Raw genomic sequence first — 14,051 nt, forward strand, 5'->3', positions numbered from 1 at the left:
GCTCTGAGCAACTGTTTCTTTTTCCCGTTTGTTCTCACCCTCCTTGAGTACTTTGAAACACTTGCCTGTGTATAGGCGCTTTATAAATAAACAATATGATAGTACAGCACTTGTGATCCAGCAAATCTACTTGGAAAGGTCGCATGGTCCTCTGCCCTTTTCCACTCTTAGAATAGCCTGGAGGTGGCGCTGTGGCCCAAGCTCCGTGATGTGGCGCTAGGGCGGGGCACGTGTTGCAGCAGCAGGGAACGTACATGCTGGGGTTCTGCACGTTGTTGGGTCCTTTCTTCTAACAGGAAGTAGAGGTGGGAAAGCTCGGCGGCCCTGGTCCCTCCTCTGTGTCGGCAGCAGTGCGGGGCTGAGCTTCGGCAGTGTAGTCCTTCTTTTGTCTCTACCGCTGATGCAACCAGGCACGCCGTGCAGAGCCGGTGTGTGCTGCAGCCCCTGCCCGCCTGCCCCCGGCTGTGGCGACATTCCAGGACCTGACGTCAGCGGAGACCCCATCCAGGTATCCCAGAGCCTGCCCTCTGCTGCCTGTGCCCCCGCCCAAGGGAGCGTGTCCCTCCCTAGGAGCGCTGGTGCAGTGGTCTCCCTCTACCCAGGGACCCATTCATCTCACCCTCCCTTCCATCTGCCCCCAGGATCACCTAGAACCCCCCCTGCCCTCTACCCAGGGACCCATACATCTCACCCTCCCTTCCATCTGCCCCCAGGATCACCTAGACTCCCCCCCTGCCCTCTACCCAGGGACCCATTCATCTCACCCTCCCTTCCATCTGCCCCCAGGATCACCTAGACTCCCCCCCTGCCCTCTACCCAGGGACCCATTCATCTCACCCTCCCTTCCATCTGCCCCCAGGATCACCTAGACTCCCCCCCCTGCCCTCTACCCAGGGACCCATTCATCTCACCCTCCCTTCCATCTGCCCCCAGGATCACCTAGAACCCCCCCTGCCCTCTACCCAGGGACCCATACATCTCACCCTCCCTTCCATCTGCCCCCAGGATCACCTAGACTCCCCCCCTGCCCTCTACCCAGGGACCCATTCATCTCACCCTCCCTTCCATCTGCCCCCAGGATCACCTAGACTCCCCCCCTGCCCTCTACCCAGGGACCCATTCATCTCACCCTCCCTTCCATCTGCCCCCAGGATCACCTAGACTCCCCCCCTGCCCTCTACCCAGGGACCCATTCATCTCACCCTCCCTTCCATCTGCCCCCAGGATCACCTAGAACCCCCCCTGCCCTCTACCCAGGGACCCATACATCTCACCATCCCTTCCATCGGCCCCCAGGATCACCTAGAACCCCCCCCCCCCGCCCCCTACCCAGGGACCCATTCATCTCACCCTCCCTTCCATCTGCCCCCAGAATCACCTAGAACCCCCCCCGCCCTCTACCCAGTGACCCATTCATCTCACCCTCCCTTCCATCTGCCCCCAGGATCACCTAGAACTCCCCCCCCTGCCCTCTACCCAAGGACCCATTCATCTCACCCTCCCTTCCATCGGCCCCCAGGATCACCTAGAACCCCCCCCCCGCCCCCTACCCAGGGACCCATTCATCTCACCCTCCCTTCCATCTGCCCCCAGAATCACCTAGAACCCCCCCCCCCCGCCCTCTACCCAGTGACCCATTCATCTCACCCTCCCTTCCATCTGCCCCCAGGATCACCTAGAACTCCCCCCCCCCCTGCCCTCTACCCAAGGACCCATTCATCTCACCCTCCCTTCCATCTGCCCCCAGGATCACCTAGAACCCCCCCTGCCCTCTACCCAGGGACCCATTCATCTCACCCTCCCTTCCATCTGCCCCCAGGATCACCTAGAACCCCCCCGCCCTCTATCCAGGGACCCATTCATCTCACCCTCCCTTCCATCTGCCCCCAGAATCACCTAGAACCCCCTCTGCCCTCTCTCCCAGGGTCCCATACATCTCACCCTCCCATCTGGCACCAGGATCACCTAGAACCCCCCTGCCCTCTCTCCCAGGGTCCCATACATCTAACCCCCCCTGCCCTCTCTCCCAGGGTCCCATACATCTAACCCCCCTGCCCTCTCTCCCAGGGTCCCATACATCTAACCCCCCTGCCCTCTCTCCCAGGGTCCCATACATCTAACCCCCCTGCCCTCTCTCCCAGGGTCCCATACTTCTCACCCTCCCTTCCATCTGCCCCCAGGATCACCTAGAACCCCCCCTGCCCTCTACCCAGGGACCCATTCATCTCACCCTCCCTTCCATCTGCCCCCAGGATCACCTAGAACCCCCCGCCCCGCCCCCTACCCAGGGACCCATTCATCTCACCCTCCCTTCCATCTGCCCCCAGAATCACCTAGAACCCCCCCGCCCTCTACCCAGTGACCCATTCATCTCACCCTCCCTTCCATCTGCCCCCAGGATCACCTAGAACTCCCCCCCCCCCCCTGCCCTCTACCCAAGGACCCATTCATCTCACCCTCCCTTCCATCTGCCCCCAGGATCACCTAGAACCCCCCCTGCCCTCTACCCAGGGACCCATTCATCTCACCCTCCCTTCCATCTGCCCCCAGGATCACCTAGAACCCCCCCCCCACCCCCTACCCAGGGACCCATTCATCTCACCCTCCCTTCCATCTGCCCCCAGGATCACCTAGAACCCCCCCCCCGCCCTCTACCCAGTGACCCATTCATCTCACCCTCCCTTCCATCTGCCCCCAGGATCACCTAGAACTCCCCCCCCCCCCCCCCTGCCCTCTACCCAAGGACCCATTCATCTCACCCTCCCTTCCATCTGCCCCCAGGATCACCTAGAACCCCCTCTGCCCTCTACCCAGGGATCCATTCATCTCACCCTCCCTTCCATCTGCCCCCAGGATCACCTAGAACCCCCCCCCCCCCCCGCCCTCTATCCAGGACCCTCCCTTCCATCTGCCCCCAGGATCACCTAGAACCCCCTCTGCCCTCTACCCAAGGACCCATTCATCTCACCCTCCCTTCCATCTGCCCCCAGGATCACCTAGAACCCCCTCTGCCCTCTACCCAAGGACCCATTCATCTCACCCTCCCTTCCATCTGCCCCCAGGATCACCTAGAACCCCCCCCCCCGCCCTCTATCCAGGGACCCATTCATCTCACCCTCCCTTCCATCTGCCCCCAGGATCACCTAGAACCCCCTCTGCCCTCTCTCCCAGGGTCCCATACATCTCACCCTCCCATCTGGCACCAGGATCACCTAGAACCCCCCTGCCCTCTCTCCCAGGGTCCCATACATCTAACCCCCCCTGCCCTCTCTCCCAGGGTCCCATACATCTAACCCCCCTGCCCTCTCTCCCAGGGTCCCATACATCTAACCCCCCTGCCCTCTCTCCCAGGGTCCCATACATCTAACCCCCCGGCCCTCTCTCCCAGGGTCCCATACTTCTCACCCTCCCTTCCATCTGCCCCCAGGATCGCCTAGGCCCCCCCTACCCTCTCTCCCACGGTCCCATACATCTCACCCTCCCTTCCATCTGCCCCCAGGATCACCTAGACCCCCATGCCCTCTACCTAGGGACCCATTCATCTCACCCTCCCTTCCATCTGCCCCCAGGATCACCTAGACCCCCCCATTCCCTCTCCCAGGGTCCCATACACACCCCCCTGCCCTCTCTCCCAGGGTCCCATACATCACCCCCCTGCCCTCTCTCCCAGGGTCCCATACATCTCACTCTCCCTTCCATCTGCCCCCAGGATCACCTAGACCCCCTGCTCTCTCTCTCCCAGGGTCCCATACATCTAACCCCCCTGCCCTCTCTCCCAGGGTCCCATACTTCTCACCGCTGTCCAGTCATTTGGTCGAAAGACAAATGGTCGACGGAATTTGGTCGAAAGACAAATGGTCGAATTTTTTTTAATTTATATATATATATATATATATATATTTTAGGTTTTCGTTTAGGGGAAAAAAGGGTTTTTTAGATAAAAAGGGGGTTGGGGGGGGGGGGGACACCCCCCAAAAAAAAAAGTGAAAATACAAAAAAATAAACATTCGACAATTTGTCTTTCGACCAAATGGTGTCGACCTTTTTTCCTGTCGACCTTTTTTTTCCGACCAAATGACTGGTAACCCTTCTCACCCTCCCTTCCATCTGCCCCCAGGATCACCTAGGCCCCCCTGCCCTCTCTCTCAGGGTCCCATACATCACCCCCTGTCCTCTCTCCCAGGGTCCCATACAAATAACCCCCCCTGCCCTCTCTCCCAGGGTCCCATACTTCTCACCCTCCCTTCCACCTGCCCCCAGGATCACCTAGACCCCCCCCCGCCCTCTCTCCCAGGGTCCCATACATCTAACCCCCCTGCCATCTCTCCCAGGGTCCCATACTTCTCACCCTCCCTTCCATCTGCCCCCAGGATCACCTAGACCCCCCTGCCCTCTCTCCCAGGGTCCCATACATCTAACTCCCCTGCCCTCTCTCCCAGGGTCCCATACATCACCCCCCCTGCCCTCCCTCCCAGGGTCCCATACTTCTCACCCTCCCTTCCATCTGTCCCCAAGATCACCTAGACCCCCCCCCCCCGCCCTCTACCCAGGGACCCATTCATCTCACCCTCCCTGCCATCTGCCCCCAGGATCACCTAGACCCCCCTGCTCTCTCTCCCAGGGTCCCATACATCTAACCCCCCTGCCCTCTCTCCCAGGGTCCCATACATCACCCCCCCTGCCCTCTCTCCCAGGGTCCCATACATCACCCCCCCCTGCCCTCTCTCCCAGGGTCCCATACATCACCCCCCCCTGCCCTCTCTCCCGGGGTCCCATACATCTCACCCTCCCTTCCATCCCCCCCAGGATCACCTAGAGCCCCCTGCCCTCTCTCCCAGGGACCCATTCATCTCACCCCCCTGCCCTCAATCCCAGGGTCCCATACTTCTCACCCTCCCTTCCATCTGCCACCGGGATCACCTAGACCCCCCCCTGCCCTCTACCCAGGGACCCATTCATCTCACCCTCCCTTCCATCTGCCCCCAGGATCACCTAGAACCCCCCTGCCCTCTCTCCCAGGGTCCCACTTATTTAACCCCCCTGCCCTCTCTCCCAGGGTCCCATACATCTGACCCTCCCTTCCATCGGCCCCCAGGATCACCTAGACCGCCCCCCTGCCCTCTACCCAGGGACTCATTCATCTCACCCTCCCTTCCATCTGCCCCCAGGATCACCTAGAACCCCCCTGCCCTCTCTCCCACGGTCCCATACATCTAACCCCCCCTGCCCTCTCTCCCAGGGTCCCATACATCTAACTCCCCTGCCCTCTCTCCCAGGTTCCCATACATCTCACCCTCCCTACCATCTGCCCCAGGATCACCTAGAACCCCCCTGCCCTCTCCCACAGGGTCCCATAGATCTCACCCTCCCTTCCACCTGCCCCCAGGATCACCTTGAACCACCTGCCCTCTCTCTCAGGGTCCCACACATCTCACCCTCCCTTCCATCACCCCCCTGCCCTCTCTCCCAGGGTCCCATACATCTCACCCTCCCTTCGATCTGCCCCCAGGACCACATAGAACCCCACCACTCTCTCTCCCAGGGTCCCATACATCTCACCCCCCCTTCCACCTGCCCCCAGGACCACCTAGAACCCCCCTGCCCTCCCTCCCAGAGTCCCATACACCCCCGCTTGCCCTCTCTCCCAGGGTCCCATACATCTCACCCTCACTTCGATCTGCCCCCAGGATCACCTAGATCCCCCTGCTGACCCCATACAAACACGCCTCTCAACCTGTTTGGACTGAAATGTTTTGGAGGGTGTTCCCGTTAAGTCAACGGTGTGAAACGGGGGTGGGGCGCAGAGGGATCCCATTGAAGTCTATGGAATGCATTGGGTTTGTTGGGTGGGTGAAATGTGCCCACTGTGGGTGACACCAGTTAGCCAGAATCTAGATCCCTCTACTGATCTTATTGACCACCCCCCACTGTATTTCCCTGCCACCAACCCTTACATCTGACAGACGCCCCTTTGCACCCCAACGATCTCCCTGTATTGTCACCCCCAGGTTGCGCTTCCATTGAACACCCTAGTGCATTTGTCTGCAGTGGTCCATGCTGGCTTCCGTAGTCATTGGGATGGACTCCATGGGGGAAGACCCCCTCTCCCCCCGCCCGGTCTAAACGGCATTATTATTTTAGAGCGTGTAATGGGAAAAGCGGGTGGCTTTGGCCTCATGGACTAAAATCCGGTGAGCGTATTTATACATTCTTTATTATATGGCCATGAGTCCCCGTGCAGGGTAGTGGGGGAGGGGGGGTAGCCCGTAGCTGCCTATTGATCCACGGGTGGAGAGTCGTTTATTGTGGGGTGCTGGTCTTATTCAGCTCACACGCGCCCTAATCTGATGGGTTCCCCAGTTTGAAGAGGGGCAGAACCTGCTCTTTAAACATTTGACCGGGCTAGAGCTCCCAGCATCCCACTCGCTCCAGGTGATTGGTACTGACGTGGCCTCCTCTAAAGCCCACCTGAAATTCCATATGCACCCCAATTGAAGCTGAGCGGATCATGTGTAGACACGTTGCCAGGCAGGTGTGGTCCTTACTGCACCAGTACATGCGCGCCTTTACATAGCTGATCATACCATCAGCAGACACCCATACCCTGCTAGAGGGGAGACTGTGCACCCCTCGAGGCAGTTCACTGTGCCCTCTCCCTATGCGAGTGCAGATGTTGGAAAAACCATGGCCAAAAGGAAGACTGCCCGCCCTCGGAATGGTGCACAGTTCATATAGAGGAAACTCCCCTTGGCACCAATTCAATCCATCGAATCTACCTGGGGTGGACTACAACTCTGCTTGCGATGGAAAACTCTGAACTCCCACTAAAATGGAATGGGTGCAAGCCAGCAAGACTGGAAGTGTCCTTCTCAGGGACGAAGAACAAGGAAGCCCATGCAGGGGACTTGGCTTCCGTAATAAGGACATTCTTTACACTGACTCCGAGTTAATCTTTGAGGGCCTCCTTTTCAGTTTCAGATACAATAAACATGTGGCAAAAGGGACCACGGAATCGGGGAACAAATGGATTGCACAATCATAGCAACTATGGGGTGGAAGTTGTCTGTCCACATCATCCCGCAAAGCGTCCCTGTAATCTTGGGATTGCTGAGGAAAAGTAAGTGTGACACTACAATCGAGATGGAGATGATCTTGAGAAACTAGTCAAAACTGGGCAGGTTCCACTGCAGATGGGCAGTGTCACTTACAGTGCTCTGAGCCTAGAAAAATCGTGTTGGCAGCCCGATTGATCTATAGGTTCCGAGTCCGAAGCCAAGGCATCCCAAGGATTACTGGAAAGTGAGCACTCCGATGAGGTCGGAACAAAGGTTTTCCTGGTGTTTGGCGACTCTCATAGAAAGGAAACGGGCCGGGGCAATAGGGGCGTACTGTCTACCCCATCATGGAAACAGATGCCTTTTTGGAAACCCGAGGTATGGTGTGTGCTTGGGTCCAGGCTGCTCCTCGATCTATCGGAGCAGGGACCAAGGTCCAGGAATCGCCAACAAGATAGACCAGGAGATGGTACTTTCAGTAATTGGTCTGTTTTTGGGGAAACAAGTCTTCGCTTCCACAGTCGTCATTCCCATCACGACTGGGAGAAGGTTTCGTGGCTTCCTCTTTGATGCCAATGGGCACTCTTACTAGGGGCCTGGTAGCACTGAAATACTTGCATAAACCCTGGTTACACTTGAGGGCTCTTTCCTCAACTGACAAAGGACGCCTTATTTATTTGAATTTGTATAGCGCACTACAGCCCAAGGGCAATGAGGCGCTGTTGCAGGAAATGCATGATTACAGGATTACAGAATGAATTACATGTTCATATAATTAAGGCTTGTCTCGTGGATAAAGTGAGCACAGGCCTTGTGCTTGTGAGTACTGAGGCAGGTAAATTCACACAATACAGTGGTTACACAAATAGAAGTGTCTTGATAGCTTTTCTGAAAGCTGTGTAGGAGTCAATGTTCTTGATGTAAGGAGGAAGCAGGTTCCAATTGGAGGCTGCAATGAGTGGAAAGCTAGTTCCTCCCGCTCTGTGTTTTGGGGATGGTGATCCTGTTTAAGTAGGCCATCCTGGTGGGTCTATCCGAGGAGGGTTTGGTAATCCTCTGAGATAGGTACAGGGGAGCTGTGTTGTACAGACATTTATGTGTAAGTGCCAGAGTTTTAAACAGGATACGTTCCCTAACGGCTAGCCAGTGGACAAGTTTTCTGGTTGCTGATGTATGCTCACGTTTGGTTATGCCCATGGCAGCTCTCAGTGCATTATTCTGTACTGTCTGTAGTTTCCTAATGTTTCTATTGGAAGTGCCAGCCAGGAGTGCATTGCGATAATCTAGTCTAGACCACACAAATTCTCTGGCTATGGTAATGCAGTTGTCTCTTGTTAGGAATGGTCTGGCTGCCGTGATCAATTTTGAGTGGTAGACTGCAGCTGAGGAGATGGCGCTAACCTGCCTATTCATGAAGAGGTTTGATTCCAGGTATTCCTAGGGTTTTAACAGTAAGCGCAACTTTGATGGGCGTGTTGTCAACCGAGAGAGAGTTGTATTTCACGTCCAGTTTTTTTACGGTGCTTGGTGTGCCCAAAAGTAGGATCTCTGTCTTTTCTCCATTTAGGCATAGCCAGTTTTCCGCCATCCATGTTTGGATTTCAGCATATATGGAGTTAAGAGATTTGCTGTCTGCTTCGTAGTCCCCTGTGAGGGGGATGAGGATCTGCGTGTCATCAGCATACTTTGTGTATGTATTGCCACTCGTGTCCAGGAAGCTAAAGAGAGGCCTCATTAGAAGGTTGTATAGGGTGCGCGATATGCATGATCCTTGAGGGACCCCACACTTAATGAAGTTGGGGTCAGCACAGGCTTTATCTGAGAATACTTTCATCACTCTTTCTTGAAGAAATGAAGTGATCCAAGCTGTTGCTGCCGGAGAGAAGTTGGCAGCAGTTGACAGGTGGTGGCAGGGGGTGTCATGATTCACCAAGTCAAATGCTGCTGACCGGTTTAGGAGCAGGAGGATGGCTGGTTTTCCTGCGTCCCTAAGGTCGTCGTTCTGATTTTTAAGGCTAGTAGTGCAGTTTTGGTCCAATGGCCGGGTCTGAACCCGACTGCCTGAGACCTAGCAGGTTGTTGGTGTCTAGGAAATGGTGGACTTGCAGGTAAGCTGCTATGTCAAGTATTTTTAGTAAAAATGGTACTGTCGTAATGGGCCGGTAATTCGTAGGGGTGTTAGGCTCGAGAGTTGGTTTCTTTAAGAGGGGGCAGACCCATGCTTCTTTGAGGCAAGCCGGGACCTGTCCCGTTGAGAAGGAGGCGTTGATAGTGCAATCTTTAATACGCTTCGCTGGGCATGCATCTCCTTTGCAATTAGAGGGTTTGATGGATTTGATGAGTGCTGCCATTTCAAGTAGCTTACAGAGCTGCCTGGCTTCAGAACTATCTCCTTGGGCTTCTGCTGGCTTGCCCACATTCAATTTTAGTGAGAATTCAAGATTTCCACCTCGAGCAGAGTTTGATTCTAGTTAATCAGATGGATTGAATTGGTGGCTTGGCCAGTTTCCGCTTTATAAACCGTGCATATTGTAGCTTATATTGGAAACCTTAAATGTGAGCCACTCTCGTTATCAGAATGTGCCATCGTTCCTGCCCGAGAATTCGTCTCATGCAGCGAGGTATGTGGCAGACCCAACTTAAAGGTTAAAATGTCCCCCCTGAGCTCCCAGGGAAGGCGAAGTTGGCGCCTGCACGCAGTGTCATGGCCACAGGAGGTCCAGATTCTCTAGAAAATATGTGATCGGAATGAGTGATCCAACCACCCGCTAACGAAATGGGACTTAATTTGTGGGACTCTGACATGAAAGGTGGGGTGGTCCACCAACAGTGGAACATACACTGTGAACGAGCCCGCATATCCACCCCCAATGCAACTACCTGCTGCCCAGGGCACCTCGCATATGCCTGAATGCCACTACCATATGCACATCTGGTTAAACATTGCATGAAAAAGGCATACCAGGTGCACATGCAATTCATACACCAGAAAGTCACAAAGGGTAGCAGGTGCACAGCAAGGGTCCAAATCACAGTATTGCAGAATTCTGGAAATGTCGCAATGGGGCAGACCTAATGCCTAAGAATAGAGGGTGGCGCGGCATAAAGGGAAACTTAGCAAAACACTGGGAAAGATGGGAGTGCAACGTAATGTGGCATAGTTACTAGTCCACTGGACCGCCTAAAAGAGCCACAGTAATGAGGACGCAATAGCACAGAGCACCACATAGTGTGTCCCGGTTCCAGAATAGTGCACGATTGCACGTAGAAACATAGGGCAATGACCTAGGTGTAGTATGACATACCAAAGCGCGGCGTACAGGAAGACGCAGTAATGAGGACGCAATGGCACAGAGCACCACATAGTGTATCCAGGTTCTAGAATAGTGTATGATGCACATAGCACACATGGCGCAATGACCTAGGTATAGTATTTATTTTATTTTGCATTTGTAGAGCGCGCTACAGCCCACGGGCATAGAGGCGCTGTCAAGGATACTTAAGAAGGCTTGCTTGAGGGTGACATACCAAAGCGCAGCATACAGGAAGACGCAGTAATGAGGATGCCATGGCACAGAGCGCCACATAGTGTGTCCCGGTTCTAGAATAGTGTATGATTGCACATAGAACACATGGAGCAATGACATAGGTATAGTATGACATACCAAAGCGCGGCATACAGGGAGACACTGTCAAATGCGGGCACATGTGGTCAGAGCCCAGCATAGTTATAGTGTTGCAGAGAGGAACCCCCTTGTGGGGGCAGGGCACAGTAATAGTAAGGTTAACGAACACCAAAGTTAAGAAAGGCAATGTCGCTTCCTGGATAAGGAGAGGCCTGGCGTTCAGCCTGGAATGAGGCTGTAACGGGTGTAGGTGATTCAGAGGAGCGTCAAGCCTTGAGTCACTCCAGTTGCCTGGGCAAGCCTGTCCCGGGCCACCTGACCATAGGGAGGAAAAGATCCTGCAGAACTGACGACAGGGGCTGCCAGCACCGAAGCTTATGGGAAAAGCTTGGACCTGGCAGACCTGAGACATTGTCACAAACACTTATGCCATTCGTAGTAACCGTTATTTTCTTACTTGACATGGTCTTCGGCCATGTTCTAGGTTCAACTGCAATGTGTCCATATTGCAAGCCATTGCGGGCCGGCAGAGTAAAATATTCCTACCTGGTGTGTGCATACAGAACAAATTAAGTCTCCTGTTTTACCTTTTGCACACCCTGTGCTCACTGGTTCCTGAACAAGGTCCATTTAATCGTAACCCACTGTCATGCGTCCCTTCTATGTAAGGAACTTGGACCGATGGAAACTTGGCTGCCATAGGTGAGTTCCGTCACGTTGCGCCCGCAACGATAGGCTGCAGTCTAGTCTTTTCCAAGATGGCCACCGCCTGGGATATCAGCATTTCGTTTCAGCTGGCATTCGCGTTGCAACTTTGTTTGCTACTCTGTTTGTTGCGCTCCGTGTAATTTCTCTTGGCTCTGCTGAGCCCCCTCTTTCCTGCCTTGGGCCCTCTGGCCCTCCTCCTGGTTTTCTCTCTGTTTCCTCTGGTTTCCCTTTCCGTCTCTCAGGCGACCCCTCGCAGTGCCGTCCTCATTCGCTCGCCCCTTTCGTGGGGCTCTCTCTCTCGCCTCCCTTTCCTCGCCTTGTTTCCTGTCACTCTGGGAAGATCCTTATCCTACTTTTGGGCCTTACCATCTGCAGACATCCATTCATCTCTGTTTACCCAGATATTCTGCGGATCTCTCCATCTCTTGACCGGCATCCTGCTGACACTGTCACTTACCTTGGTTTCCCTGATACTCGAGGATACTCGCCGTCTCCCAGCTGACATCAGGATTTCCACACTCCAGCTTTAAAGACGTTCCGTTTTTTTTGTTTGCTTACTTGGTTTTTTCCCCGTTGGCTATTGCGGATCTGGGGCCACTGGTTTCCGGAACTTTCCGACAGCCATTGTGGCGTCTTTCCGCGGTAGACCATATCTTCTAAAAAAGAAATCCTCCATTAAGGAAGGAAAGAAGAAGTTGACTTAAGGCTCTTTCATCAGGTGAGGAGGAGGGGGAGGAGACGGAATTGGAGAGTGATTTGGATATAACGGACAGAGCTGATATTTGTGATAACAGACTGGTTCCCACAAACCGCAGAACATAGGCTAAGCTCTGCTGTCTCGTGCCAATGTCCCAGAAGCCTGGATGGTTGGATTGACCTTTTACACTATTAAAATAGTGAAGTTCTGTAGTTTCTGCTTTCTGGGTCGACAATTTAATTTGTGAACCCCTCAAAAGGACAACCACAAATGCCTCTGTTTGACACAAGGAGCATTTTCCTTAGTGGATGTGTATATGCATAACCTTGTGACCAGGGTATGGAGATTCCTCGAGGTGCACTGCTAAATGTGTTTCTTTTTTAAGGCTTAATGAGTTGGGGAAAGAAAAGAAATGCACCCTTTTATAGTGCTAAATCAATTCCTGCCTGCTAGCTGCACCTGCTGGCATTTCTCCTAGAAGCAGTTTTGTTCTTCAATCGGCCTCAAAGTATCGTGTTTTTTAGAGGTTCCCTGTTCCTTTGTACAATATTTCCCCTAGAGCCAACATGAACGGGAAACTAATTTATCAGTGTATTCGTAAATTGATTGTGATTTTAATAGTTATTTTCACAACCCTCGTGAAAATACGGCTCATTTCAACAGATGGTGCCTCCCCGCTAAAATCGCTGTGACCGTGAGAAAGACGTTTCATGAGATTTGGCAGGTCACTTCGTGTGTGCCCCATATTAATATTATTAACTTAATGTCACCTATAATATCCAGCAATGAAGTTGTCCCTTCACTGGCTCCTTGTCTTGAAAAAAGTCTATTTTCAAAGCCGCCTGAAAAGTCCTTAAAGTCGTTCACAGCATCGTCCCAAGCTGATGTTTGCACAAAGATCACCCTCTGCTCACCAGGAAGGAGGCTATCCCTAATGTCTGCACAAAGATCACCCTCTGCTCACCAGGAGGAGGCTATCCCTAATGGCTGCAGAAAGATCACCCTCTGCTCACCAGGAAGGAGGCTATCCCTAATGTCTGCACAAAGTTCACCCTCTGCTCACCAGGAAGGAGGCTATCCCTAATGTCTGCACAAAGATCACCCTCTGCTCACCAGGAAGGAGGCTATCCCTAATGGCTGCAGAAAGATCACCCTCTGCTCACCAGGAAGGAGGCTATCTCTAATGGCTGCACAAAGTTCACCCTCTGCTCACCAGGAAGGAGGCTATCCCTAATGTCTGCACAAAGATCACCCTCTGCTCACCAGGAAGGAGGCTATCCCTAATGTCTGCACAAAGATCACCCTCTGCTCACCAGGAAGGAGGCTATCCCGTTTGCACAAAGATCACCCTCTGCTCACCAGGAAGGAGGCTATCCCTAATGTCTGCACACAGATCACCCTCCGCTCACCAGGAAGGATGCTATCCCTTATGTCTGCACAAAGATCACCCTCCGCTCACCAGGAAGGATGCTATCCCTTAAAGCAGTTCACAGCATCTGCCCAAGCTACTGTCTGCTCCAAGATCACCCTCCATTCACCAGGAAGATGCTATCCCTTAAAGCCGGTCACAGCGTCTGCCCAAGCTAATGTGTGCTCCAAGATCACTTGGCACTCACCAGTCTCTCTTGTTGGTCTTGTTGACGAGCTCCTGATTGGACCTGACATTGATATAAAAACGATCGATGCAATAGGGGTGGTGCCTTCATTACATTTGTGGGATGCACGGCCGCTGCCCTGCGTGAAATGGGGCCGGGTCAGTTCCTGCACACTCTAGGCGCTTTGTTCTCCAGACTTGTTTAAATGTGTAACTACGAACTGGAAGCGGCACCCATACAGATTCCAAAGAAGCCGGGTTGGAGTGTTAGATGTAGCCTGCAGTGCCATCTAGTGGTGCAAATAGGACTACTTTTAATTACTATACTGTGAAAACTGCGTAAACTGTACAGAGTTTAAAATGAACCTTTC

General features: G+C 53.7%; 1 protein-coding gene across 1 annotated transcript in view; it reads left to right on the forward strand.

Annotated features, from left to right (window-relative positions):
• Window positions 1–277: 277 nt before the first annotated feature.
• YARS1 (tyrosyl-tRNA synthetase 1) overlaps window positions 278–14,051 on the forward strand; it is a 100,105-nt gene continuing 86,331 nt past the window's right edge. Inside the window, exon 1 of the mRNA XM_069622455.1 lies at window positions 278–508. The gene's annotated coding sequence lies outside the window, so the exon portion shown is untranslated. The remainder of the gene's footprint in view (window positions 509–14,051) is intronic.

The sequence above is a fragment of the Ambystoma mexicanum genome, chromosome 11 (assembly GCF_040938575.1).
Source record: "Ambystoma mexicanum isolate Mex_15411 chromosome 11, UKY_AmexF1_1, whole genome shotgun sequence".
NCBI lineage: Eukaryota > Metazoa > Chordata > Amphibia > Caudata > Ambystomatidae > Ambystoma > Ambystoma mexicanum.